The sequence below is a fragment of the Lissotriton helveticus genome, chromosome 11 (assembly GCF_964261635.1).
Source record: "Lissotriton helveticus chromosome 11, aLisHel1.1, whole genome shotgun sequence".
Taxonomy (NCBI): domain Eukaryota; kingdom Metazoa; phylum Chordata; class Amphibia; order Caudata; family Salamandridae; genus Lissotriton; species Lissotriton helveticus.
Window position 1 is genome coordinate 988,748,996 of NC_136072.1, and position 26,882 is coordinate 988,775,877.

At 47.4% G+C, this 26,882-nt stretch overlaps 1 protein-coding gene across 4 annotated transcripts in view; it reads right to left on the reverse strand.

Annotated features, from left to right (window-relative positions):
• Nucleotides 1-26,000, reverse strand: part of TCHP (trichoplein keratin filament binding) — a 443,788-nt gene extending 417,788 nt beyond the window's left edge. The window contains exon 1 of one of the 4 annotated variants that reach the window (XM_078667348.1): nt 25,982-26,000. The gene's annotated coding sequence lies outside the window, so the exon portion shown is untranslated. Of the gene's footprint in view, nt 1-3,926; nt 4,040-25,597 lie in introns of those variants that run through there. The other 3 variants (XM_078667345.1, XM_078667346.1, XM_078667347.1) reach the window with 3 other exon arrangements.
• Nucleotides 26,001-26,882: the final 882 nt, after the last annotated feature.

The window sequence follows — 26,882 nt, forward strand, 5'->3', positions numbered from 1 at the left end:
ACGAACAATGATAGAGAGTCTGAGAGATCGGATCCCCCAGTGATATGCACTTCTTACCTTTTGCAACGGTTCTTGCCACGGGAGCGACCCTGTTGGCGCAGGAATGATTGACTACAGCACTCGGATCCCCCAGTGATATGCACTTCTTACCTTTTGCAACGGTTCTTGCCACGGGAGCGACCCTGTTGGCGCAGGAATGATTGACTACAGCACACTGACCAGGGGGGAGGGAGCAGGGAGGGAGTGGTTTAGGGGATTGTTATATATAAAGGGTGTCTTGCCGGAATTGTAATGTTATCCTGACTTCCTGGCTAATACCATATTGTTTTTGCTCCTTTGTACAATTGTGATTTCGAACTTGACACTCAATAAAAAGTGTTTTTACAAAAAAAAAAAAAAAGTACCTGCAAACCGATCCAAGAGTGAAAGAAACTGGATGACCAGAAAGTAACCAGACATCAACTTCTAAATTCCCAAATCAATATTTAAACAAAGGTTTAATAGTGGGTGAGGTCTTGAAGATAACAAACTAAGTGGAGCTGGGACACTGGGGGACAGACAGACAAACAGATAGACAGACAGACAGACAGACAGACACACACACACACACAGCCAGTTCCCGGGGGCACTGAAAAAAATGCTTGGGGGGCCCCAATATCCCCAAACGCTGCCCCGGGGACCGCCACCTCCCCGTGGCACGATTTAGGAGTTGCGGGGGGCACGCAGCCCCCACCCCCGCAGCCCCAGGAACCGCCACCTCCTCTGGGCTCATTTTAATAATTTAAAATAATAGAAAAGGTGGAGGGCCCCCAATTCCCCCACGCTGCCCCGGGGATGGCCGCCTCCCCTGGAGAAGATTTATGTGTTGTGGGGGGGGGGGGCACAGTTACCTCCCCGGGGTTCAGTTTAACAATAAAAAAAGTGTTGGTGGAGGGCACGAGCCCCCCCCCCCCATCTTCCCCGGGGCTTTCTAAATGAAGGGAGGGGGCCATGCAGCCCCCCTCCTGGAGCCCTTGATGGCCCTTGGGACCGCCACCACCCAGAGCCGGCTCCTGCAGTGTCTTGGGGTGCCCACCCCGGAACACTGCTGTTTGCTCCATAGCAAACACTGGTTTGGATTTTGTAAGTGAGAGCAGGAAACCTGCTCTCAATGACAACATCCAAACCAGATTGCTTTTCCACAAGGGGGGCTGCATGTCAGAAGTTCCCCGTGTGGAAAAGCAATACCGGTTAAGGCAGGAGGCGGGGAGCCGGCGGGGGCGTGTGGGAATTGGGGTCCCCCACCAGTCCCCAATGGAAAGGCCAGGGAAAAAAAATGAGGCCTAGCCCGGGGGGATGGGGTCCCGGGGGCTAATAGAGGCCTCAGGAGGGGGGCCATGCAGCCCCCCCCTAAAACAATGTTTCAAACAAAATACATTTATGGCCCTGGCCCCGGGGGATTGGGTCCCCGTGCCGCAATTGGCCTCAGGAGGGGGCCACGCGGCACCCATCCCGTTTATTTATTTACATTTTAAATAGGGGTCAGGCCCTGGGGGATGGGGTTCCAAGGGCCTCAAAAATGGGAAAAGAAGGGATGACACACATCCCCGCTTCTGGAGAAAAAAAAAACGCATCACCCTGGAGGCCCTGCCCCTCCCTGCATCACTCTGCAAACGTGCCCCATGGCACGTTGTAAGTTGGGAAATTAATTCCCCTTAAATACTGGGGGTCCCGGGAGACCAACTAGCCCACCAGGTACCTCCAGTATGCCCCCACAGAGCTGCGTTGCAGAGAGGTGGTCCGAGGCTCGTCCCTTTTTACACCTCTCTGCAACGCAGCTCTGTGGCGCTTACTGGAGGTACCTGGTGGACAAGTTGGACCCCAGGGACCCTCAGTATTCAAGGGGACTTAATCCCTCAACTTAAAACACGCCACAGAGCGCGATTGCACAGTGGTGAAGGGAGGAGGCGGGCCTGATGTGACGTGTGCAAAAACACACCTTGGCGCGTTTTAAGTTGGGGGATTAAGTCCCCTTGAATACTGAGGGTCCCTGGGGGTCAACTAGCCCACCAGGTACCTCCAGTAAGCGCCAGAGAGCTGCGTTGCAGAGAGGTGGTCCGTGGCCCGCCCCTTTTTACACCTCTCTGCAACGCAGCTCTGTGGCGCTTACTGGAGGTACCTGGTGGGCAAGTTGGACCCCAGGGACCCTCAGGAATCAAGGGGACTTAAACAATAGTGCTAAAGAGTACTCCCAAATACAATTAAAGGTCTAGGGGAGGGAGAAAGAAACAACAATAAGATACAAATGCCTCTAGTCTGACCTATATAATTTTATCAAATGATTAAATCACATGTAATATTTCACAGGGGATGCAATGTATAGGAAAATATTTGTATTTTGTTTAAACATGTTTTTTTTTTACTTTTCCATTTTTTCATTTTTTTGTCTTATTTTATACATATTCATTTCTTTGTATACATAGATTATATCAGCATTTCTTATGACCCAATTTGTGTAACATATATTTTATAAAAAGACTATTTTTGATAGAAAGAACCCCAACACTTCACCATAAATACATCTCTCTCATTCCTCCATTCATACTTCTGCACTCACTACCCAAACTATTAACAGACTAAAGCCAACATGTAAAACAATAATTCAACTAAAAGAATACTGAGAGTCCCCTATAGATTTTATAAAGTCAGATATTCAGATTCTATCACTTTTCATTTATACATTTGCCATTCTTTTTTTAGTTTCTTTTCTTCTTTTTTCTTTTGTTATGTTGTTGTGACTTTTTATGTGGGGGTCTCAGATGCGTACGGCCTACGTACGTTTCGGTGATTGTTATGAATTGATTCACCTTCCTCAGGGCCAACAAAAAACTAAACAACAAACAAATATATACACTCTCTATTAAAAGCTGGGGGTTCTTTAGTATCTGAAAAAAGAACATATTATATTCAAAATTAGTTGCAATCCCTTAATATGCATCCACATAGCTCTCATTTCATAACATTTTTAAATTTAAATTTGTTTGCCATAGTAAGACGGACAGGCTCAAGCTGCGAGACCTGTGTTATGACTATCTTGAAGTACCCGGTTGCAGAGTTAGGAGCACCCAGTGTTTTTTGAGAATTTAATAAAAATATGTATAGAAAGAAACATGAGGGCAGAATGTAGTATTACGACCAGAAACGTTGCCAAGATCAAAGTAAATAGTGAACCTTATAGTTAGAGACAAGTATGCCCACCAACCTGTGTCATATAATGCACAGTAGTATCTACTCGTACTAGTTACAAAACCACAGTAAGTGGTGTTTCTATACTGGGAGAGTACCTCTGTTAGAGATAGGTCTTTTCATGGGCTTATAACATGTTAAAAGACTGTGATACTCAGTGGAGACTGGAACCTGTAAGTAAGACAATGACTCAGTTGTGAAAAACTATTTACAACGAGTAGAAGGAAGAAGAACAGGATTTCTGAGGCATAACAAGACCAGACAGGGAGGACGTGCTCTTTCTGTTATGGGTCCGCGTCTGTGGAACAACCTCCCCCTTTCCCTTAGACAGTGCTCTAGCCACCCAGCCTTCAGGAAAAGTCTTAAGACAACCTTATTTCAGTATTAGCGCCTGCTAAGACCTGTTTCCTCCTACAGCACTGCGCGGAGATACACCTTCGGGTGTGATTCCGGCGCGTTACAAACCCACAAATAAATAAAAATAAATAAATAAATGTAGTGGTTTACCTGTTTTAGAATGGTATGAATATTGCACCATTAGTGGGGACGCTTTTAACTTTTATGTGCTTTGTCTTTCGTAGTGACTCCTAATAAGTCAGTCCAGTGATATTGACCTGCAGAAATTAATGTAAGCTTAGCATATGCTAAGAGGCATCTCATCATTCATTAGCTGTTGGTTCACTAACAAGACATATCATTACCTTACTTTTTGTTGTAATATATATCTGGACCAAATTGGTTTCAGTTGTTTTTAGAGCCAGAGTTTTTTCTTTTTTTCTTTATCTGCAAAGTACTGCATCATATATCTTCACCTATAGTGATAAACCAAGGAAGGTCGATGTGTTAAAAAATCGTTTATACGATGAAACTCAAATATACGCTTGATATGTATTATTTTCATTTTTATGCCTCTAACATTAAGTCTTATTTTTGTACTTAGTTGTGATACATATAAGCGACCTAGTGATAGTATCTTATAACTTGAGTAAGGAGATCTGTCAGAGCATAAGTTAATAAGCTTTATGTGCTAAATATCAATTTACGTCACCTGGCTGGTACATGTAGCCCCGTTTTAAAAGTGTTTGTTATTAAGTTTACAAAAGCGGACTACTCCGAGCCCAAAATGCGCCAGTTCCAATCAGCATGAACTTTGACTGGCTACTATCTGAGTTGTAAGTCAGTAAATTCCCAAAACAAATCGTTATGACTCATTTGCATAACCCTCCATAAGGTGCCGCCGATTTTAAAAATATAATGCTAAGCATAAGGAAATTGTCTATGTCTATTAACTTAGCAGTAGGACCCTCGCTATAAAGTGCGCGCCTGCTCATTTCTTCCGTTTTCTTACCTAGTTCGAATCAGCAGCGCGTCTCCAGGGGAGCATCCGGCTAATTTTACCGCCACAGCTTGAGCGGCGTTGGGGGACCTGTATTTATAGTTCTCTCGTTGTTACACGCTACGCTACGTGCGTGGTTAATTAGTTGCTCCCGGTTAGATTTTTTAACGACATCGTAGGAGGACTAATAAAGATGTTTCAGGCGTTAAAGACAAAAATAGGACTGATGTAGCGTTTCTAATTCCCTGATCTTAAGATGGCGCTAGAAAAAGTATAAGTTGCATACGAATAAATAACTGTAGGAATTGTTATTAAATTCATTTTATTGAGTAATCCTTTGATGATCTTAATTACAAGTAGATATTATCTTTAGGTTCAGCCTCTGTAAAGCATTATTTTCGGGGTCCTCTCCAATATGATCAATAAATGGAGCTATTGCGAAATGTACGGTATTGCTGGGGACAGTAAGAAAACCCAAGACATTCGTCACCATATTTCAATTATATGCTTCTAAGCTGTCACTATCCATGAAATTTCCTCATTGTGTCCATGCCTGACGGTATCCAAATTATAGATCCAAAATGTTTCACGTTGTTTCCTCACTTTGGTTGTGTCTCTCCCAGGGATAACGTGGATACGTTCTAGGATAAGCCATCGCATATCCTTTTCTGTGTGTCCATATTGGATATAATGTGGCACCATAGGGGCGTTAACCTTTCCTGTTCTCACTGCAGATTTGTGCTCATAGAATCTGGTACGCAGTTCTCTTGCGGTCTCGCCTACATAGCCTATACTGCATGGGCACATGATAAGATAGACTATGTTCGAGGTTTTGCAGTTTGTCATTTCTTTCAATTGGCCAGATTTATTGCCATATGTCCATGTACTGCCAGTGATAGCTTGATCGCATGCATGGCATGTGCCACATTTATGGTTGCCCTTAGGGAGTGGTTTCCCATCAATAGTTAGCTGGCGATTCGTCTCCATATTTTTCCACCTGCTGTGGACCAGTTTGTCACTGAGGTTTTGATTCCTCCTAAAGGCTACTATAGGTTTACTGAGTTCTTCAGTGTGGTCGTTGGAGTTCAGAATCTTCCAGTTTTTATTGATTACTTGTCTGATTTTGTTATTTAGGGTTGAGTGGTTAAGGACACAAACCAGCTTTTGACTAGTGGTTTTAGCAGTTCGATTAAGTAGGGCATCCCTGTTATAGTATTTGGCTCTCTTCATTGACTGGCGAACCAGTCTTTTTGGGTACCCTCGTGTCACTAAGCGTGCAGATAGTTTAGTCGCATGGACCATGAAGTCCTTCATGCTAGTACAATTTCTTTTAATTCTCAGGAATTCCCCAAAGGGGATTGAGTCTTTCTGGCAAGCTGGGTGATAGCTGCCATGTTCTAAGATGGTATTTTTCGCTGTGGGCTTTCTGTAGAGACTGACTGTGAGATCTCCTTCAGTATCTTGAATCCAAATATCTAGAAATTCCACTTTTTTGGGGGAGAAGTTACAGGTGAGCTTCAGATTTGGATCTGCTAGGTTTAACCATTCTATGAACTCTTTGAGCATTTCTTCCGTTCCCGTCCAGATAAAAAAGACGTCATCTATGAATCTATGCCACCTCGAGACGTTCTCATAAGAGGGGGCTAATTCATTAAAGATGTTCTTGATTTCAAATTCCCCCATATATATATTTGCAATACTGGGGGCACATGAAGCCCCCATACTGACTCCCTTGATCTGCTGGTAAAGGTCTTTTTTGAATTCAAAGAAGTTGTTGTAGAGGACAATTTTTAGGCATTCTAAAATGAAGCCATCAGGTCTCTGCCCCGGTGTCCTAGCTAGGAGCGCTGCCACCACATCTATAGCTAGGTCCTGGGGTATGTTCGTGCATAGTGATTCAATATCACATGTCACTAGAAATTGAGTGGTGTAATTGAAAGGTGTATGTTCTAGAGTTGAGATCATATATAATAGAGAGTGTATATATTTATTTGTTGTTTAGTTTTTTGTTGGCCCTGAGGAAGGTGAATCAATTCATAACAATCACCGAAACGTACGTAGGCCGTACGCATCTGAGACCCCCACATAAAAAGTCACAACAACATAACAAAAGAAAAAAGAAGAAAAGAAAATTTAAAAAAAATGGCAAATGTATAAATGAAAAGTGATAGAATCTGAATATCTGACTTTATAAAATCTATAGGGGACTCTCAGTATTCTTTTTGTTGAATTATTGTTTTACATGTTGGCTTTATTCTGTTAATAGTTTGGGTAGTGAGTGCAGAAGTATCAATGGAGGAATGAGAGAGATGTATTTATGGTGAAGTGTTGGGGTTCTTTCTATCAAAAATAGTCTTTTTATAAAATATATGTTACACAAATTGGGTCATAAGAAATGCTGATATAATCTATGTATACAAAGAAATGAATATGTATAAAATATGACAAAAAATGAAAAAATGGAAAAGTAAAAAAAAAAAAAACATGTTTAAACAAAATAAAAATATTTTCCTATACATTGCATCCCCTGTGAAATATTTCATGTGATTTAATCATTTGATAAAATTATATAGGTCAGACTAGAGGCATTTGTATCTTATCAAGGGGACTTAATCCCTCAACTTAAAACACGCCACGGGGCACGAGGGCACAGTGGTCAAGGGAGGGGGCGGGGCCTGATGTGACGTGTGCAAACACACCCCTTGGCGAGTTTTAAGTTGGGGGATTGAAGAGGACTTAATACCCCAACTTAAAACAAGCCACAGGATGTGTGTGCACACATGTCACATCAGGCCAAGCCCCCTCCCTTCACCACTGTGCAAACGCACCCTGTGGCGCGTTTTAAGTTGGGGGATTAAGTCCCCTTGAATCCTGAGGGTCCCTGGGGGCAAACTAGCCCACCGGGTACCTCCAGTAAGTGCCACAGAGGTGCGTTGCAGAGAGGTTTAAAAAGGGGTGTGGTATTGTACCACCTCTCTGCAACGCAGCCCTGTGGCGCTTACTGGAGGTTTCTGGTGGGCTAGTTGGGCCCCAGGGACCATCAGGATTCAAGGGGACTTAATCCCCCAACTTTAAATGCGCCACAGGGTGCGTTTGCACAGTGGTGAAGGGAGGGGGCGTGGCCTGATGTGACATGTGTGCACACACATCCTGTGGCGTGCTTTAAGTTGGGGTATTAAGTCCTCTTCAATCCTGAGGGTCCCTGGGGGCCAACTAACCCACCAGGTACCTCCAGTAAGCACCACAGGGCTGCGTTGCGGAGAGAGGTGGTCCAAGGGCACGCCCCTTTTTAGGTCTCGCCTATTCTATTCCGCAGGGATAAATAGGCGAGATTATAGTAAGCGGAAAAGAAAAGTCTACCTAGCTGCGGATCGCATACAGTTCATGTGAGCTATGCGCGTGCACATCATCGCCAGCCACATCACACACCATCATTTGTCTGTACCTCGGCACCAGACTTCAAAGGCTGCCGCTCCCCCGCCCCCCCGCATCAGACTTGAAAGGAATGCACTCCCCCGCCCCTACCACAGCAATGCCAAGAGCTTTTTTTTTTCTACATGGCTCGTTACTTATTTCCAGTCTTTCTCTGGTTTTTTCGTTGGATAGTGCATTTCTTTCCCCACTCTTTCGCCTGCTAGTGCTTTTTTTCCCCACTCTTGTGGGCTCGAGCTTTTTTCCCCCCACTCTTTCGTCAGCTCGAGTATCCCCTCCCCCACTCTTTCGTCAGCTCGTGCTTCCCCCACTCTCTCAGTGCATTTTCCCCCATGCCTCACACTGCTGCACACCTCACACTGCTGCACGCCTCACACTGCTGCACGCCTCACACTGCTGCACGCCTCACACTGCTGCACGCCACACACTGCTGCACGCCACACACTGCTGCACGCCACACACTGCTGCACGCCACACACTGCTGCACCCCTCACACTGCTGCACCCCTCACACTGCTGCACCCCTCACACTGCTGCACCCCTCACACTGCTGCACCCCTCACACTGCTGCATGCTGCACGACACACTGCTGAACGCCACACACTACTGCACGCCTCACACTGCTGCACGCCGCACAATGCTGCACGCTGCTGCATGCTGCACACTGCCGCACGCCTCACATTGTTGCACGCCTCACACTACCGCACGCCTCACACTGCCGCACGCCTCACACTGCCGCACGCCTCACACTGCCGCATGCCTCACACTGCCGCACGCCTCACACTGCTGCATGCTGCACACTTCTGCATGACATACTGCTGCACGCTACACACTGCTGCACGCTACACACTGCTGCACGCCACACACTGCTGCACGCCTCACACTGCTGCACGCCTCACACTGCTGCACGCCTCACACTGCTGCACGCCTCACACTGCTGCACGCCTCACACTGCTGCATGCCTCACACTGCTGCACGCCTCACACTGCTGCACGCCTCACACTGCTGCACGCCTCACACTGCTGCATGCCTCACACTGCTGCACGCCTCACACTGCTGCACGCCTCACACTGCTGCACGCCTCACACTGGTGCATGCTGCACACTGCTGCCCGCCACACGCTGCTGCATGCTGCACACTGCCACACACCTCACACTGGTGCATGCCACACACTGCTGCACGCCACACACTGCTGCACGCCACACACTGCCGCATTACTCACACTGCTGCATTACTCACACTGCTGCATTACGCACACTGCTGCATTACGCACACTGCTGCATTGCGCACACTGCTGCATTGCGCACACTGCTGCATTGCGCACACTGCTGCATTATTCACACTGCTGCATTATTCACACTGCTGCATGCTGCACACGGCTGCACGCCACACTGCTGCACGCCGCACACTGCTGCATGCTGCACACTGCCGCACGCCTCACACTGCTGCACGCCTCACACTGCTGCACGCCTCACACTGCTGCACACTGTTGCATTACTCACACTGCTGCATGCTCCACACTGCTCACACTGCTGCACGCCTCACACTGCTGCACGCCTCACACTGCTGCACGCCTCACACTGATGCATGCTACAAACTGCTGCATAGCGATACAAAAGGGGATGATGGACGGAGTGTTTGAGCAAATCAAACACTCACCCCCAGTCAACTGATCTGGGTTTAATCCATCACCATTCTTTAGCCCACTCAGCCACCCCAGTTTAGACATGGCCATATGCAAATCAGTCTGACCCTGTGCCTCATGGGAACAGTCCAGCCCGAACTGCCAAGCCATGTCTTCCCTGGACCGGAAACAAGCATCCTGGGACCGGTTTCGGATTCATAATCCTCATCAGCCAGGCTATCTTGAATCCAGTGGCCAAGTGAGCAAGGGACTCACGTCTGAGCATACCCTGCCACACTTAGCGCGAACATAGAGATACAAACTGCTGCATGACACAATGGTGCACGCCTCACACTGCTGCACGTCTCACATTGCTGCACGCTGCACACTGCTGCATTACTCACACTGCTGCATGCTGCACACTGCTGCACGCCTCACACTGCTGCACGCCTCACACTGCTGCACGCCTCACACTGCTGCACTGCTGCACACTGCTGCACGCTGCTGCATTACTCACACTGCTGCATGCTGCACACTGCTGCACGCCTCACACTGCTGCATTACTCACACTGCTGCATTACGCACACTGCTGCACGCCGCACACTGCTGCACGCCGCACACTGCTGCACGCCGCACACTGCTGCACGCCGCACACTGCTGCACGCCACACACTGCTGCACGCCACACACTGCTGCACGCCACACACTGCTGCACGCCACACACTGCTGCACGCCACACACTGCTGCACGCCGCACACTACTGCACGCCACACACTACTGCACGCCACACACTACTGCACGCCACACACTGCTGTAGGCCTCACCATGCTGTATGCCTCACAATGCTGCACGCCTCACACTGCCGCACGCCTCACACTGCTGCACGCCTCACACTGCCGCACGCCTCACACTGCCGCACGCCTCACACTGCCGCACGCCTCACACTGCCGCACGCCGCACACTGCTGCACGCCGCACACTGCTGCACGCCGCACACTGCCGCACGCCGCATACTGCCGCACGCCTCACACTGCCGCACGCCTCACACTGCTGCACGCCTCACACTGCTGCACGCCGCACACTGCTGCACGTCGCACACTGCTGCACGTCGCACACTGCTGCACGCCGCACACTGCTGCACGCCGCACACTGCTGCACGCCACACACTGCTGCACGCCGCACACTGCTGCACGTCGCACACTACTGTACGCCACACACTACTGCACGCCTTACACTGCTGCACGCCTCACACTGCTGCAGGCCTCACACTGCTGCAGGCCTCACAATGCTGTACGCCACACACTGCTGCACGCCTTACACTGCTGCACGCCTCACACTGCTGCAGGCCTCACACTGCTGCAGGCCTCACAATGCTGTATGCCTCACACTGCTGCATTACTCACACTGCCGCACGCCTCACACTGCCGCATGCCTCACACTGCCGCACGCCTCACACTGCTGCACGCCTCACACTGCTGCACGCCTCACACTGCTGCACGCCTCACACTGCTGCACGCCTCACACTGCTGCACGCCTCACACTGCTGCACGCCTCACACTGCTGCACGCCTCACACTGCTGCACGCCTCACACTGCTGCACGCCTCACACTGCTGCACGCCTCACACTGCTGCACGCCTCACACTGCTGCACGCCTCACACTGCTGCACGCCTCACACTGCTGCACGTCTCACACTGCTGCACGTCTCACTGCTGCACGCCTCACACTGCTGCACGCCACACACTGCTGCACGCCACACACTGCTGCACGCCACACACTGCTGCACGCCACACACTGCTGCACGCCACACACTGCTGCACGCCACACACTGCTGCACGCCACACACTGCTGCACGCCTTACACTGCTGCAGGCCTCACACTGCTGCACGCCTCACACTGCTGCAGGCCTCACACTGCTGCAGGCCTCACACTGCTGCAGGCCTCACAATGCTGTACGCCTCACACTGCTGCATTACTCACACTGCCGCACGCCTCACACTGCCGCACGCCTCACACTGCCGCACGCCTCACACTGCCGCACGCCTCACACTGCTGCACGCCTCACACTGCTGCACGCCTCACACTGCTGCACGCCTCACACTGCTGCATGCCTCACACTGCTGCACGCCTCACACTGCTGCACGCTGCACACTGCTGCACGCCGCACACTGCTGCACGCCGCACACTGCTGCACGCCGCACACTGCTGCACGCCGCACACTGCTGCACGCCGCACACTGCTGCACGCCGCACACTGCTGCACGCTGCACACTGCTGCACGCCTCACACTGCTGCACGCCTCACACAGCTGAACGCCACACAACACCACCACATCACTCAGGGACACCAACACATCACTCTAGGACACCACCACATCACTATAGGACACCACCACATCACTCTAGGACACCACCACATCACTCTAGGGCACCACCACATCACTCAGAGGCACCACCACATCACTCAGAGGCACCACCACATCACTCAGAGGCACCACCACATCACTCAGAGGCACCACCACATCACTCAGGGGCACCGCCACATCACTCAGGGGCACCGCCACATCACTCAGGGGCACCGCCACATCACTCAGGGGCACCGCCACATCACTCAGGGGCACCGCCACATCACTCAGGGGCACCACTCAGGGGCACCACCACATCACTCAGGGACACCACCACATCACTCAGGGACACCACCACATCACTCAGGGACACCACCACATCACTCACAGACACCACCACATCACTCAGGGACACCACCACATCACTCAGGGACACCACCACATCACTCTGGGACAACACCACATCACTCTAATACACCACCAGATCACTCTAATACACCACCACATCACTCTAATACACCACCACATCACTCAGCCCAACCACATCATCACTCAGCACCACAACAGCACTGTCCTTGCTTGCTACCAACAAGCATTGCCATAGCCAATAGGACTCGCATTAGGAAGGTGTAAGCTATTGGCTTTGTGAATAACAATGCTATTAATTTATATATTTTCAAAGCCAACACATATTTTAAAAAATTGTCATTTACAATACCAATAGCTCACACTTTCCTAATGCTAGACCTATTGCATTGCAAATGCTTGTTACACTTCAGGTTACATTTCTGACCACAGACTTCCTGTAATTTCAACAGATCATCAACTAAATTAATTTGTACGCAAACTGCCCTTTAATCTAAATACTCCACAAATAAAAGGGCACTTGTATACAGATTGCTTGTCATCAAGTATCAACCGAAAATACGGGGAAAAAATGATGTGCAGCACTTGATAAAAAATAGTTATATAAAAACCAAAATACACATTGCTTGACTAAATCAAAGACATTGAGGATAATTATTTATAACTGCTTTTCAATGCACTAAGGTTTCACCAAAATGTCCATGTGCGAAATGAGATCACTCTCATGCTGTGGTCAATACCTTGATGTTTTCGTTAACATGCAAATCACCAAAGCATCATTAGATTCAGTGGGGGGGGCAGGCATGAGGCCCAAGGGGTGAGTGTCTTGTGGGCCCCATATATGTTTTAAGCCACTGGGCACATTTCTGCTGAACCCGTAAATCAAGTCAAATAATGTTTCATCTGGGTAAAACCCCATTTAAACAGACATATAAAATACATAATTTATTTTTATATATAGAACTAAATAAGACAAATTAATATAAAATAGACTATACATTCCAAAATCTCTATACTATTAAAAGAGAAAACAAGTTGCCTAGTAAATGTTGCTTAGTTAATACAATGAAAACATACATCCAATACGATTCATGAGTTAAATTGTATACCAATGCTATTGCACAAGTTCTTTTTCAAGTGCCACATACATAATAACAAGCATGAACAAGCATTTGCAATGCAATAGGTCTCGCCTTTGCGAAAGTTTGAGCTATTGGCATTGTAAATAACAATGCCTTTTATTTATGTGTTTTGAAAACCTGCAAGCGGTGCGTAAACACGCACTTTGTACTTATAGTCGTTGCTTACGAGAAGCAAGGCTGGCAGTAACTGCGCCTCTTTTACTGCCAGCGTTGCTTCTCGTAAGCAAAGACTATAAGTGCAAAGTGTGTGTTTACGCACCGATTACAAGTTTTCAAAACACATAAATGAAAGGCACTGTCATTTATAATGCCAATAGCTCAAACTCTCACAAAGGCGAGACCTATTGCATTGCAAATGCTTGCTTAGGACTTGAGCCCTGAACTCCAAAGAGTGTCCTAGCGCCAGAGTGGACAGGAGCTTCCAGAAACTTAACAGCTCAAAAGCAAAGGTTCCGCTCTGCAAAACTTAGTGCTACCCTCCCCACCAACAAATCACCAGTCACGCAAAAACAACGATCAATCCAAAAGGAAAGGTTCTGATCTGCAGAAGGTACTGTCAGCCTAAGTGCGAACAAATCACCACTGATGCCATGACCGCTAATCAACCAAAAAGGAAATGTTCTCCTCTGCAGAAGGTACCCCCAACATCTGCACCAACAAATCACCACTCACGCCAAGAAATCCAATCAACCCAAAAGGAAATGTTCTCCCTTACAGATGGTACCGTCAAGCTCCCCGCCAACAAATCACTATTCATGCCAAGACAGCAATCAATCCAACAGGAAAGGTTCTGCTATGCAAGACGTACTGACAACCTTCACAACAACAAATCTCCATTCACACCAAGACAGCCAATCAAGCCAAAAGGAAAGGTACTGCTCTGCAGAAGGTACCAACAACCTCCCCACCAACAAATCACCACTCATGCCAAGGCAGTAATCAATCCAAAATGAAAGGTTCTGGTCTGCAGAAGGTACTGCCAACCCCCCCACCAACAAATCACACTCATGCCAGGACAGACAATGAGCCCAAAAGGAGAGATTTTGCTCCATCAACCTCCCTGCCAACAAATCACCACTCATGCTATGACAGCCAATCAACCCAAATAACACCAAGGTAAAAATCTAAATATACAACATTGTTTTGCTACCTCCTTTTTCAAGTCATCCTCCTCTTCGGGAGGCCCAATGACCACTGAGTAAAAGTGTGAGAAAACTGTCAATGCCTGCCTTAATTCCACCAACTTAGTACAACTTAACTTACCATGACAAAGAAGAAATCAAACTCCTGACTGTCAAGTATTCCACAACACAGTCATGGTGGTAACAGGCATGGAATTCTAATGCCTTTGCAACCCGGAGTCACCTCTACAGGCTTACATCTCAATATCTGGATCTCCCATCTCTACCCCCCCATGTGAAATCGCTCTTCCACCCCTACAAAAGAATAACACAATACAGCCTTCTGTGATCTCTGCTCTCATCTGCTCATACCTGTTCCACATCTCCACATAAGCTGCAGCTATAGGGAGGCAGACTCTTTATAGTCCAAAGACCCTGGCTATGCAATGCCTTTTCTGAGCCCCCGCATCGAGACTAGCCAGCTCACAGAACTAAATGCAATCTTCATCTGCTCTGAGTCCTCCACACAGCCACTCCCCATTGGTGCCTCTCAGCCATTTACCTTAAGGACACATTTTAACAATTGCATGTATTCATCACAACTGAAGAACTCCTGAAGAAGGCTGAGGACCCGACGAAGACTTCGAGCTGAAACATGTCAGCGTTGTGTGGTGCTAGCATAGCCTAATGTTCTAAAGTTAGTGAGAAGAGAGAGGTCCAATGTGTGCGTAAGGGAAAATATTGCTGAAGAACAAATACAAATAATGGAGACATATGGATGGGGAAAAAAACACACAACAGCGGTGTTTGTGTCTTTTCTCAAGCATACAAGGGAGAAAAATAAAACTCATTTAAATGGAGATACACCTGGGGATAAGTGACAAGAACATTTATTAGTGTGCAGTATGCAAATATTTTTAGATTATTTGTGAAAGTAGTCGGAGGGCTGCAGCCTGGGGCTTGTTCGTTACAGGGTACGTGTCCTGAATTTTTAGGTCTGTATTCGGTGTCTGCAGAACTGACAAACAGTTGTTTTGTCTTCATATTTCTGGAACTCATTTCCTTGCATTTGTAATTTCGGTGTTTTTCTGGGTTGTTTTCGCATTGCTGTGTGCCTCAGTGTGTCATCTTTCGATTGCGTCATCAGGACAAAGTGAAACTTCAGGGAAGAGAGACCCAGAGGGAGGGGCGTGGGACAGGAGGTTCAAGAAACACGGCAGGCGTCCTTTATCATGACAAGTATTTATATACTTGAGGGCGGTATGGAAATGTTTACTGCGACGCAGGTTTCTTCGGCCCCGTTCGATGCAAAGAGCGGAATGGCTGTCTCTGGCGCACAGATGAGGGACAGGTGACAGTCCCTCGAATGAGGGGGGGCTGCAGAACTATGCTAATTCACCACTAGTACTTTTTGCGTTCCAGAGTAGCGTTCTGCTCGCCGAAAAGCGCTTCGATCCCTAGTCATGGGTAGTAAGCGCTATCTAAATGCAATTACAATGACGTAGTGCGGTGTGTTGGGGCTTCAAGGAGCCGTTCTGGGCGCGGCTCTCAAAGACAATGCTGGGACTGGGAGCCAAGCGGGAACCTTGACAGGGCACTCTGGGGTTACAGTGACAGGGAAAAAAAACCTGGGTTAAGCTGAAAAATAAATTCACTGGGTGAGAGTGAGTGGGCCAGCCCTACAGTTTTTGTTGCCATAAAAGTAAATGCGCAAGTAGCCCCTTCAAACCTGCCCCCTCTCCTCCCTGTGTGCGGACTCACTCAATAATAATATCTCATCTATTTGACATATATACTGCATCCTAACATAAGATCATTTTATTTTTTGGAGTTATATATACCACGGACTGGCCTAAAGGCATAAGAGCGCTTTACATGAACACTAGGTGACATAATTATATACTATTTTCTTTAGGCACTAGGAGATTAAGTGAGTTGCCCACGATCACGGGATGTTCAGACCACGCCGAGACTCGAACTGGTCCCCCAGTTCCAAGGACAGCCACGGTCTTCTAAGGCTAAGTAGTGCTTTAAACGGGTAGGTACTGTCCGGCACGGAGTACCTCCTGCGTATCTTTCATGTGAAAGGGAGAGCACATGCACTCTTAATAGTGAGCACCTACACTTCTCCGCACTGCTGCACTGCATTTAATAGTGAGCACCTGCACTTCGCCGCACTGCTGCACTGCATTTAATGGGGAGTACCGGCACTTCTCCGCACTGTTGCACTGTGGCTGCATTTAATGGGGAGTACCAGCACCACTCTGCACTGCTGCACTGCATTTAATAGTGAGCACCTGCACTTCTCCGCACTGCTGCACTGCATTTAATGGGGAGTACCGGCACTTCACCGCACTGCATTTAATAGTGAGCACCTGCACTTCTCCGCACTGCTACACTACATTGAATAGTGAGCACCTGAACTGCACCGCACTACTACACTGCATTTAATAGTGAGCACCTGCACTTCTCCGCAATGCTGCACTACATTTAATAGTGAGCACCTGCACTTCTCCGCAGTGCTGCACTGCATTTAATGGGGAGTTCCGGCACTTCACCGCACTGCTGAACTACATTTAATAGTGAGCACCTGCACTTCTCCGCACTGCTGCACTGCATTTAATGGGGAGTACCGGCACTTCACCGTACTGCTGAACTACATTTAATAGTGAGCACCTAAACTTCTCCGCAGTGCTGCACTGCTTTTAATGGGGAGTACGTACCGGCACTTCTCCGCACTGCTGCGCTGCATTTATTGGGGAGTACCGGCACTTCTCCGCACTGCTGCACTGCATTTAATGGGGAGTACCGGCACTTCTCAGGCGCATACAGGAACTCTAAAGAGTGAGTACCTGCACTATTTTATTTCCATTTAAAGCACTGCTACCATTTAAAGCACTGCTACTAACCTCTGGACAGCCTCTCTCGTTTCAAGTAATATGTCAGAAATCTAACAAGCACCGCCACATTGTAAATGAAAGCGGTTTAAATGAAGTAATCCAGGAGAGCGGGTCTGTTTCCAAGTCTTTATTTCACCCACGGAGGGACAAGCAGGGCCTCTCTGAGGAGAAACAAAGAGTCATGCAGCCCAGCGAATAATTCAACAACCACTGTGTATATCCTGTCAGCACTGCTTATGAGGTGACAGGGAAACAACCTACAAGACCCCAGCGACTGACGGGCTGACAGGCGCATGCATTATGCATTGACCAAGAAGGATGTAAATATACCCTCTGTCGGAGGCTGATATAAACAGACCCTCCTGGACAGACACACACGATTGCACTCCCTCCACACAACACGCTCGGACAAGTAAAGGTTCATACAGCCACAGAACAGAACTCTACACAAAACACGGACAACTCCTCCTCTTTCACACAACACACTGAGACACGCACGAGCACTATACAGACACACAGAGCCAGTCCGCACACGCACTCTATACAAAACAAGCACCAACCCTCCACAACCACAACCACACCACACACATTAATTGACACGCACAGGCTCAAAACATACAGCCACTCAGTATTTACACTGTAGACAAAAACCCGAACGACCCCTATTCACCCACATTGGCAAGCTGGCTCCATACATACCGCACTCAGACATGTCAGACACACACTGACAAACGGTCTGCACATATTAACGCACAGAGATGTAAAAAATAATAGACACACGCACATATACAGCCCGGCGGCGAGGAGGAGGTGGCGGCGGCGGCCTGGCGTGTGTGAAATTTGCCATCCGTGCACTCCTGCAGCCTCAGCGCCAATCTGACACAACGGTGCGTGCACACATGCACGCATCCACGCGCTCACACACACATGGGATTAGGAGAAAAACACAATCAATCAATCTATTTGTAAAGCGCGCTACTTACCCGTGAGGGTTTCATGGCGCTGAGGGGTAGGGGTATGCTGCTACTGTTCGAATAGCCAGGTCTTGAGGAGTCTCCTGAAGGTCAGTAGGTCCTGCGTCCGCCATAGGTGGAGGGGGAGGGTGTTACATGTCTTGGCGGCGAGGTGGGAGAAGGCTCTGCGGCCGGTGGTTGCTCTTTGGATACGGGGGACAGTGGCGAGGGCGTGGTCGGCGGAGCGGAGCTTGCGGGTGGGGGAGTAGAAGCTGAGGCGGCAGTTGAGGTACGTTGGTCCAGTGTTGTGGAGTGCTTTGTGTGCGTGGGTGAGGAGCTTGAAGGTTATCCTCTTGTTGACGGGGAGCCAGTGTAGGTCTTTCAGGTGGGGTGTGATGTGGCTGCGACGTGGGATTTCGAGGATCAGATGTGCGGATGCATTCTGGATGCGTTGGAGCCGTTTGAGGAGTTTCGACGAGGCTCCTGCATAGAGGGCGTTTCCGTAATCCAGTCTGCTGCTGACGAGGGCCTGGGTGACGGTCCTTCTCGTTTCGGTGGGGATCCACTTGTAGATCCTGCAGAACATACGGAGGGTGTTGAAGCAGGAGGAGGAGACGGCGTTGACCTGCTTGGTCATGGAGAGGGTGGAATCGAGGATGACCTCTAGGTTGCGTGTGTGGTGGGTGTGCGTGGGAGCCGTTCCTAGAGAGGTAGGCCACCAGGAGTCGTCCCATGCCGAGGGGGTGGATCCAAGGATGAGGACCTCCGTCTTGTCTGAGTTCAGCTTCAGTCGACTGTTTCTCATCCAGTCGGCGACGGCCGTCATTCCCTCGTGGAGGTTGGTCTTGGCTGTCTGAGGGTCTTTGGTGAGGGAGAGGATCAGCTGGGTGTCATCGGCGTAACAGATGATGTTGAGGTCGTGCAGTTGGGCGATGTGGGTGAGTGGGGCCAAGTAGATGTTGAACAGCGTGCTGCTGTGGGATGAGCCCTGGGGTACGCCGCAGAAGATCTCGGTGGCTGTAGAGTGGAAGGGGGGGGAGGCGGACACTCTGTGTTCTGTCCGAGAGGAAGGAGGTGGTCCACAGATACAGGGGAGGCGAGGAGCCCAGGGGCCCATCCCAAGTCTCAGTGACCTCGTGTTTAAACACATTTACTTGAACACGCATGTGACCACAAAAAGCCAGGGAAGTTGCTTTCCCTGAAAGGTGGACATACATCAGAGTCCGGCTGTACGATTGAGCGGGTGCCGCGCGCCCTCCCACTCTGCAGGGCACAGCTCAATCTCGATTCAGAGCAAGGAGCACTCCACGACAGGAGGCAAACAGCAGCCGGGCCAAGCGGCTGAAATATCTCCGCTGTCACTGGGCGGATACGTTCACGTACCTAATTGCACAGAATGCCTTAATGTGCTAAAAAGACGTCAAGACCCGGAACAGGTTTTCAGGTTCCGCGATCAATGGAGGCCTGAGATTGCCTCGCACGCGGTAATGATTCATTTCCCTCCGTGATCGATTTTGGCGGCTTGAAACAGCCCCATATAGATCCTGTTCCCCATGAAATTGCTGAGTCAGGCCTAAGTTTAGTAGTCCGTCATCTTTTATTTTAAGGAAGGCAGTGTTATAGGTTGTGGATACAAGTGTGGTGCAGATAGAAAAAGTAGATGTGTATGAGTGCGCAGTCACCAGGGAGACTGGGGGCATATTAGACCTGGCATCTTTGGCATGGTTTCTCCCGACTGTTGGCCTCTACCTCCTGTATTTTTTTGACACTGTGCTAGATTTCATTTTTGCTGGTTTAGATGCTTTGGGCACTTTGCCACTGCTGATCTGTAACAAAGTGCAAGTGCTCCCTAGGTAAATTGTTATTGTGATTGGTTATCCATGATTGGCCTATTTGTGTCACCAGGAAGTCCTTAGTAAAGTGCACTGAGAGAGCCAGGACAGGTGACTCAAATCCTACTAAGTGAGTCTGAAGCACTGATTGTGCCACCCACATGAGTAGCCCTAAAATGGTGTCTCAGGCCTGCCACAACAGTGCCTGTGTGCAGTCTGTGACCTGCCATGTCAACCTGGCCAATGTCCCCACTAACCAGGCCTAACCTTTACCTTTCTGTGCACATTAGACAACCCAATGGAAGGCCCAAGGTACCCCCCTGGGCAGGGTGCTGTGTATGTGAAAGGTAGAGCATGTACCAGTGTGGGTGACATGCTCGGGTAGTGAATTACAGCCATTTTCATTTTTCACTATTGAAAGGCTATCTTGCCCATAGGCTATAATGGGGAATGCTGAGTATAATGTTTACCTGCATATCTTCCCATAGGAGCAAGATGGGACATAAAAGTCTGGTATCCCTGTACTCAGAATTTAATAACACAGGATGTTTTTTAAATCCTGTGTTTGAGAACATCACTTTTAGAAAGTGGCGGTTTTCCTGTCTGACCTTTCTGTGTGTCTTGGCCTGTTTGGGAATTGACTGTCTGGTTTGTGGGTGATAGGGGCTGGGGAGCGCCCAGGAGGCTGGCTGAGTCAGCCCTAGGCTGAATGACTGCATCTGCATCTTGAATGGTGGGAGGGGATAGCACCTGGGCCTGAATATGGCTGTGCCTGCCTTCCACAATGCTGATTCCACCTCCTGCTGTACGGCTGACAACCCTGCCCCTCTCTCTGAAAGGAGAGGAGAACACAGAAAAACAAAGTGCTCAGGAACTGACCTGAATTCGTTCTGACCAAGCCAAGGCCTCTCAGCCTCCAGAGAACAAAGGAAAGACTGGTATAAAAAGGGCTACCCAGACTACAGAAAATTAGATCATCCTGGAATCAAGAAGGAACCTCTGCCATGGAGAAAGCTGGAAGACTGAAGAGGAAGGACTGTCCTGCTGTGTGTTTGTGGGCTGACCTGCAGTTGTTTGCTGCCAAGGAGAGGGGAAGGACTTTGTTGTTGTTTAGTCCCCTGACTTGAAGAGATCTCCAAGGGCCTGAGGAAGAGCTGGCCTCCTGTTAAGAAGTCCCAGGAACAAAAGGACTTCACCCCCAACTTCCCCCTGAACTCTGCTGAGAGAGTTCTGCCTTCCTAGAGTGCTGAATCCGACTGAGGGGCATCTGGAACTTTGCTGGCTGTTTGGGAAGCTGGACAAGGAGAAACAAATACAATCTACCATGTTCACGCATCGCTCGCTTGCGGAGCGCATCCCCGACAGTGCGAGGAAATTCCCGCCGCCACGAAGATCGAGATTGTCGCAGCGCCTGTTGCCGCTGCAAGACAAGAACCGACGCCTCGTTCGCTTGCGGAACGCATCGCCCTGGTGCGGGAAGTTTCCTGTCCCTGCGAGTATCGTCGCAGAGCCTGTCATCGCTGGGTGAGACCGTCGCAGAGCCATCGCATCGAGGGGCCGCGAGAGGAGAAGATCGACGCTGCGCATCGCCACCACCCTGGAGATCGTCGCATCGTACCTTTGCGAGACCCTTCCTACGGAACCTGCGCACCGGAATCCATACAAGGTATCGCCTCCCTCCCCATACAGACTGGACTCGTCACAACACGTCCGCTGCGTGCAGCGGGGCTGTCGCATCGCCTCCCCAGGGTCTCAGGAGTAACGCACCCCTTGTTTTTCAACGCTGCAACTTCATTTTGGAACTTTGTCGCATCTACAGGTACTTTGGGCTAAACGTGAAGCAACTGTCGATTATTTTGACGCAAACCTTAAGAACTATTTTTAAATCATATCTTGAACTGTGTATGTTGGATTTTTGTTGTTTTGTTTAGATTAAATACGTTTATTTTTCTAAACTGTTGTGGAGTCCATTTGTGGTGTTTTCACTGTGTTACTGTGAGAGTTGGTACAAATACTTTACACATTGCCTTTGATAAGCCTGACTGCTCGTGCCAAGCTACCAAGAGGGTGAGCAGGGGATATCTAAAGAGTGTATCCTCCTTACTCTGACTAGAAGCAAAGGTCCCTATTTGACAGTGGTACCTGTCTCTGCCAACTAGAGACCCCCAGATCTAACATTGTTGGTCAGCGGTGGGATTTTGAACTTGTATTTGTACTTGATCCACAGTAATTGGTGTACATCACTAGTTGAGTGCAGACCACTACGCCACCGCATACTACATTTTTTGATTTTTGATTCTATTTTTGAGTAACTCTTCAAAGCATCATCTCTCAGAATGGGAAGGCACCAAGTGTGGAGGCAGAATAGGAGTTTTGCATTGAGGATTTGTATTCTTACAAAGTTGAGGAGCTTAAGCAATTCTGCAAAAAGTTTGGCTGTCCCATAAAGAGCAGCTCCAGGAAGGAGGAGCTACAGAGAATCTTGAAGGCCCATTGAGAGGCACAAGAGGGAAATGATGCAAGTGGAAGGAATGGTTTTCAACCCCAAGATCTGCCTGTGAGCAGACCAGGCTCAAGGCCTGGCAGCACCCATTCCAGTAGGGGTTTCACTCCAGAATAGTTAGAGGAGAATCAACTAGCTTTGGCTCATCTATGGCATATTTTTATGATTTTCCATTTGTGAACTTGTTGTTTCATTTCGTTCATGGACCTATGTCACAGGGCTAGGGTGCTCCTCCTTGCATATTATAATCATATGTTTATTCCGAGTCTCGTTTCCCTGTATTAACAGAGGCCCCTGAAGAAGGGATTCACTATCCCGAAATGCATTGGGCATCTTCAACATCAGAATGTTTATGAAACTGGTGTTTTTAAGAATACTACAAGAAACTTTGTTCACCATCCTTTGTGAGAAATCGGATGTAGGTGATGTATTTATAGGTTTTCGTTTTGTGCTTAAGTTGATACAAATTACAAAGTTGAATTTTAATTGAATAAACAACAAAATGGCATTTGTGAATTCTACAATTGTGTAATGTAACACAATTTATGATCAGGAGTTGAATTTCACTTTTAGCTGTGCAGCCAGGCATCAAGTGAAGTGTCACTTGTTTAGATTTCAGTCATCCTAGACTATACCACATAAACACGCAGGCATCACAAATCAAGGCAGTATATATTTGATTTCAACGTTATCAACTAAAGGTCATCGTGTACTTTAATGTCAAGCAGAATCCCCCGATAGTGCTTTCTCGCCGACTTAGCTTGCATTAAATAAACTTCACTTTTTCATCCTTAAAAGTTGCTGGGGAGCTGCATAAAATATTGAAAACTCCAGCTCCATAGTCATCAGTTAACTTTCACATCATCTAACTTCTTGCCCCAGTCCTTGCATTAGTGGTGAAAGTCTACCTCCCAAGGCCTACACTTCATTCTTAAAAAGACTTTTTTTTCCCATACACCAATAAAAGGGTAACTGCTCCTCTAATACTATCCTGCCTAGCTTCTGGAAGACACTTTGCCATTTAATATGGGAGGTTGCTTGGAGATCAGGCCAGATAGATTTCAGGGAACCAATATAGTGCTCTCAAGTTGTCCCATTTTAAGGCCTAGTAGTTAAAATTAATCTGTACACAGCACATTGGAAAACATGATCCTGGGATGCCAATGTTGCAGTGGTACTATGTGTATGCGCATAGTTGGGCTTAATAAAAGGGGGAGGAGAGAGAGAGACCATGTTATTTGGAGTAAGTGTGTTATTAACATAAATTCAAGGTTTGTGCCATAGCAGTGACGCATCTTCAAGACATACATCATACCTTGAATGATCACTGCTTCATACTATGTGGCAAGATAAAGAGGCTGTGCTTTGAGTCTGCTTAGATACTACATTTATAAATAATGCACATCAAAGCATGAAAGACGACATGTATACAGATGTACGGTAGTAATATGCTATTAATTAACATTGTAGAAGGTGGTGAGAGGATGCTTGAACAATGAAAGCTTTGCCGGGGGGGTGGGGGTGGGGGTGTCTGTGTCTGTCTGTATACTCGAGTAATATGATACCATTTGGCCATGAATTAGTTCTTGTGACATCATCAACTACAAGCGCGAACTTCAAGTAATTTGTAAATGTTAATACAAATCCAAGATAATGCAGGTGCATATTACACTTTACCCATTCTGTACTTTAATATTATATTTAATTTGAGGTGCAACTAACAATGGGCACCGAGTGTAAGTAGAATGTTCGGATTCTATTTATCTTTTATGAACAATTATTGCTAAAACAAGGGACAAGGATGGAAGTGGAACTGCCACATTCGCAAAATAATTTTAAGATTACACAAAAAAATAGTTTTAGTTAAAATGGATGAAAATAATACTGCCAGAAAACATTCTGCATAATTTACCATTTTTGTTGCATTATTTAGATACCATTTGCTGCATAATTTGATCCTTTGTGCCACATATCTTAGGAACCCCCATAATAGTAAACCTCTGAAAAGTGGTTTGGGGTTTATTTATTTTATTTATTTATTATGAGTTTTTTATAGCGCTAGCCAGACCCGAAGGTATCGAAGCGCTTTACAGCAAGAATCAATCATAGGATACATTAATAAATTTAGTATATATAATGGAAACATGACACTCGTAAGTAAGATATCACAGTAGACTGTACAGGGACTGTAGGAGGTAGTCGAAGGGAACCCCATGACTCACGGATGGATTCGGCCAGTGAGTGGGGGGCGGGAGGTAGTAACTGCAGAGAGTGAGGAAGAGGTCAATGAGGCCAACATTTCTGTGTGTGATTATGGTATGACTTTGGCAACTGGCTTGTACCTATTTTGGGGGTTGTCATTATAATGATGAAATTGATATTTCAAAGGAAATATAAACATATTTCCATATTCCATGGAAGCCTGTAAAATATACGCGTTTATACCCCTACATTTTGTGCAGTAAAGTACCTGAACTTTATATATGTGAGCTCTTTTTTATAACGAATACGTATTTACAGCTACAACTACAAGAGTTTCATTGTTTTACATTATTTGCTAACTTACTTAATTAACCCTTACTCCAAAGCAAAGGAAGCAATCAACCGACAGCTAAGAAGGATTTAGTGAGCATGAGCATTTTATGTTGTCAAACTAGACATATATCATCACTGAAAACCTGCCATCGGAGCTATCAAAATGAGCTCATTCCACTTCACGCAGCAGGGCGCATGTATTAACTCGCACGTTAAATTTCTCCCACAGCGAGCACCTACAATTAGAGCACCCACTTCGTCTGACCCCAAAATGATGTACCCTACTTACCCTGCGCCTCCTTTGACATCCGACCAGTTAAATTTCCCAGTTACAGCGTTTCTAAATCAGGTAACTGTTTACATACTCTAACGACCTGCATCAACTAGACTTCCGGTGTACGTAAGTAACCACAGCAACCTTTTCCAGCTAAGCAGGACGGCGGTCCGGGTAGGACATATTACTTGATTTCATTCAGTAAATAGACATTGAAACCAAAGACGGAAACGCTTTCAGTCAGTCTAGTGGATATTCAGTCAGTTTATCCGCAAAGCCACTGACCTCTGAAGCACATCCCCAAACAAGGTGGTAGTTTAGGCAGATTTAGAAACTACGCGAACGCTTAACGGTTTGCCTGCATAAAAGACTCTTTGGGGAATAACAGACACTAATCACCTAGTTGTATTTCCTCCAAGTTCAAAATGTCCGCGCCGACTAGATATTAACTGCTGCCTTCCCGTAAGTGGCGAAATATTAGCATCTCCATAGGAAGACCGTCTCGTGTGGGAAACGGAAACTGGCTCCCTTGAGATTATGTAGGTCACTGGTTGGAAATGTAAATGTGGCAAGGAAAAATAAAAAAAAGTCTTGTTTTAATGCTTGTCACCACTCCACCGCCATCAAAGTCAAAGCGCTCCTCTTCCAATATGGCCGACTCCCACTATAATCCAGTTGGTTTTCTACGATACTTGCTAATGTAGTCCTACTGTGGTACTGTTTCTAATATTGTTTTCGAACCTTCTCCGAGTCCCGCCACAAATGCCGCTTAGCCTGAGCTCTTACCACAGAGAGCTTATAATACGGTTGCCGAGGTTCAACTTTGTGGTTAACTGGTTTGACGAGTTCTTATTATTAAATCCCATAGTTGCTGCCAGTGGCGGTTATTTGTCAGTTTATTCGAAGAAAACACTCCTTAGCAAATTAAGCTGTTTGAGAGAACGTTTTTTTTCAATGATTGTCGAGTTTATGCTGGTGAGTGGAGAGGACAAAGAACCAACAGTGGGATGCAGGGGGGTGGATTTTCGATACCAACAAGCATTGGCAATGCCAATAGGTCTGGCCTCTAACTGAACGTGATCTTTCAGTCACTGATATCGCTAGGGGCTCAAGAAGACCTCATAAATGCGCCCGAAGGCACAACGAGCTTTGAGTTCTTCGCTGCTATGTATATCATGATATAAATGTGTTGGATGTGATGTTACCACTCTTGTGTTCCTGACAACTGAAGTACTTGTATTCAATAGACTTTACCTGTTATACCTGGCCTGGCTCGAATACCCTTTGAAGATGGACAGTA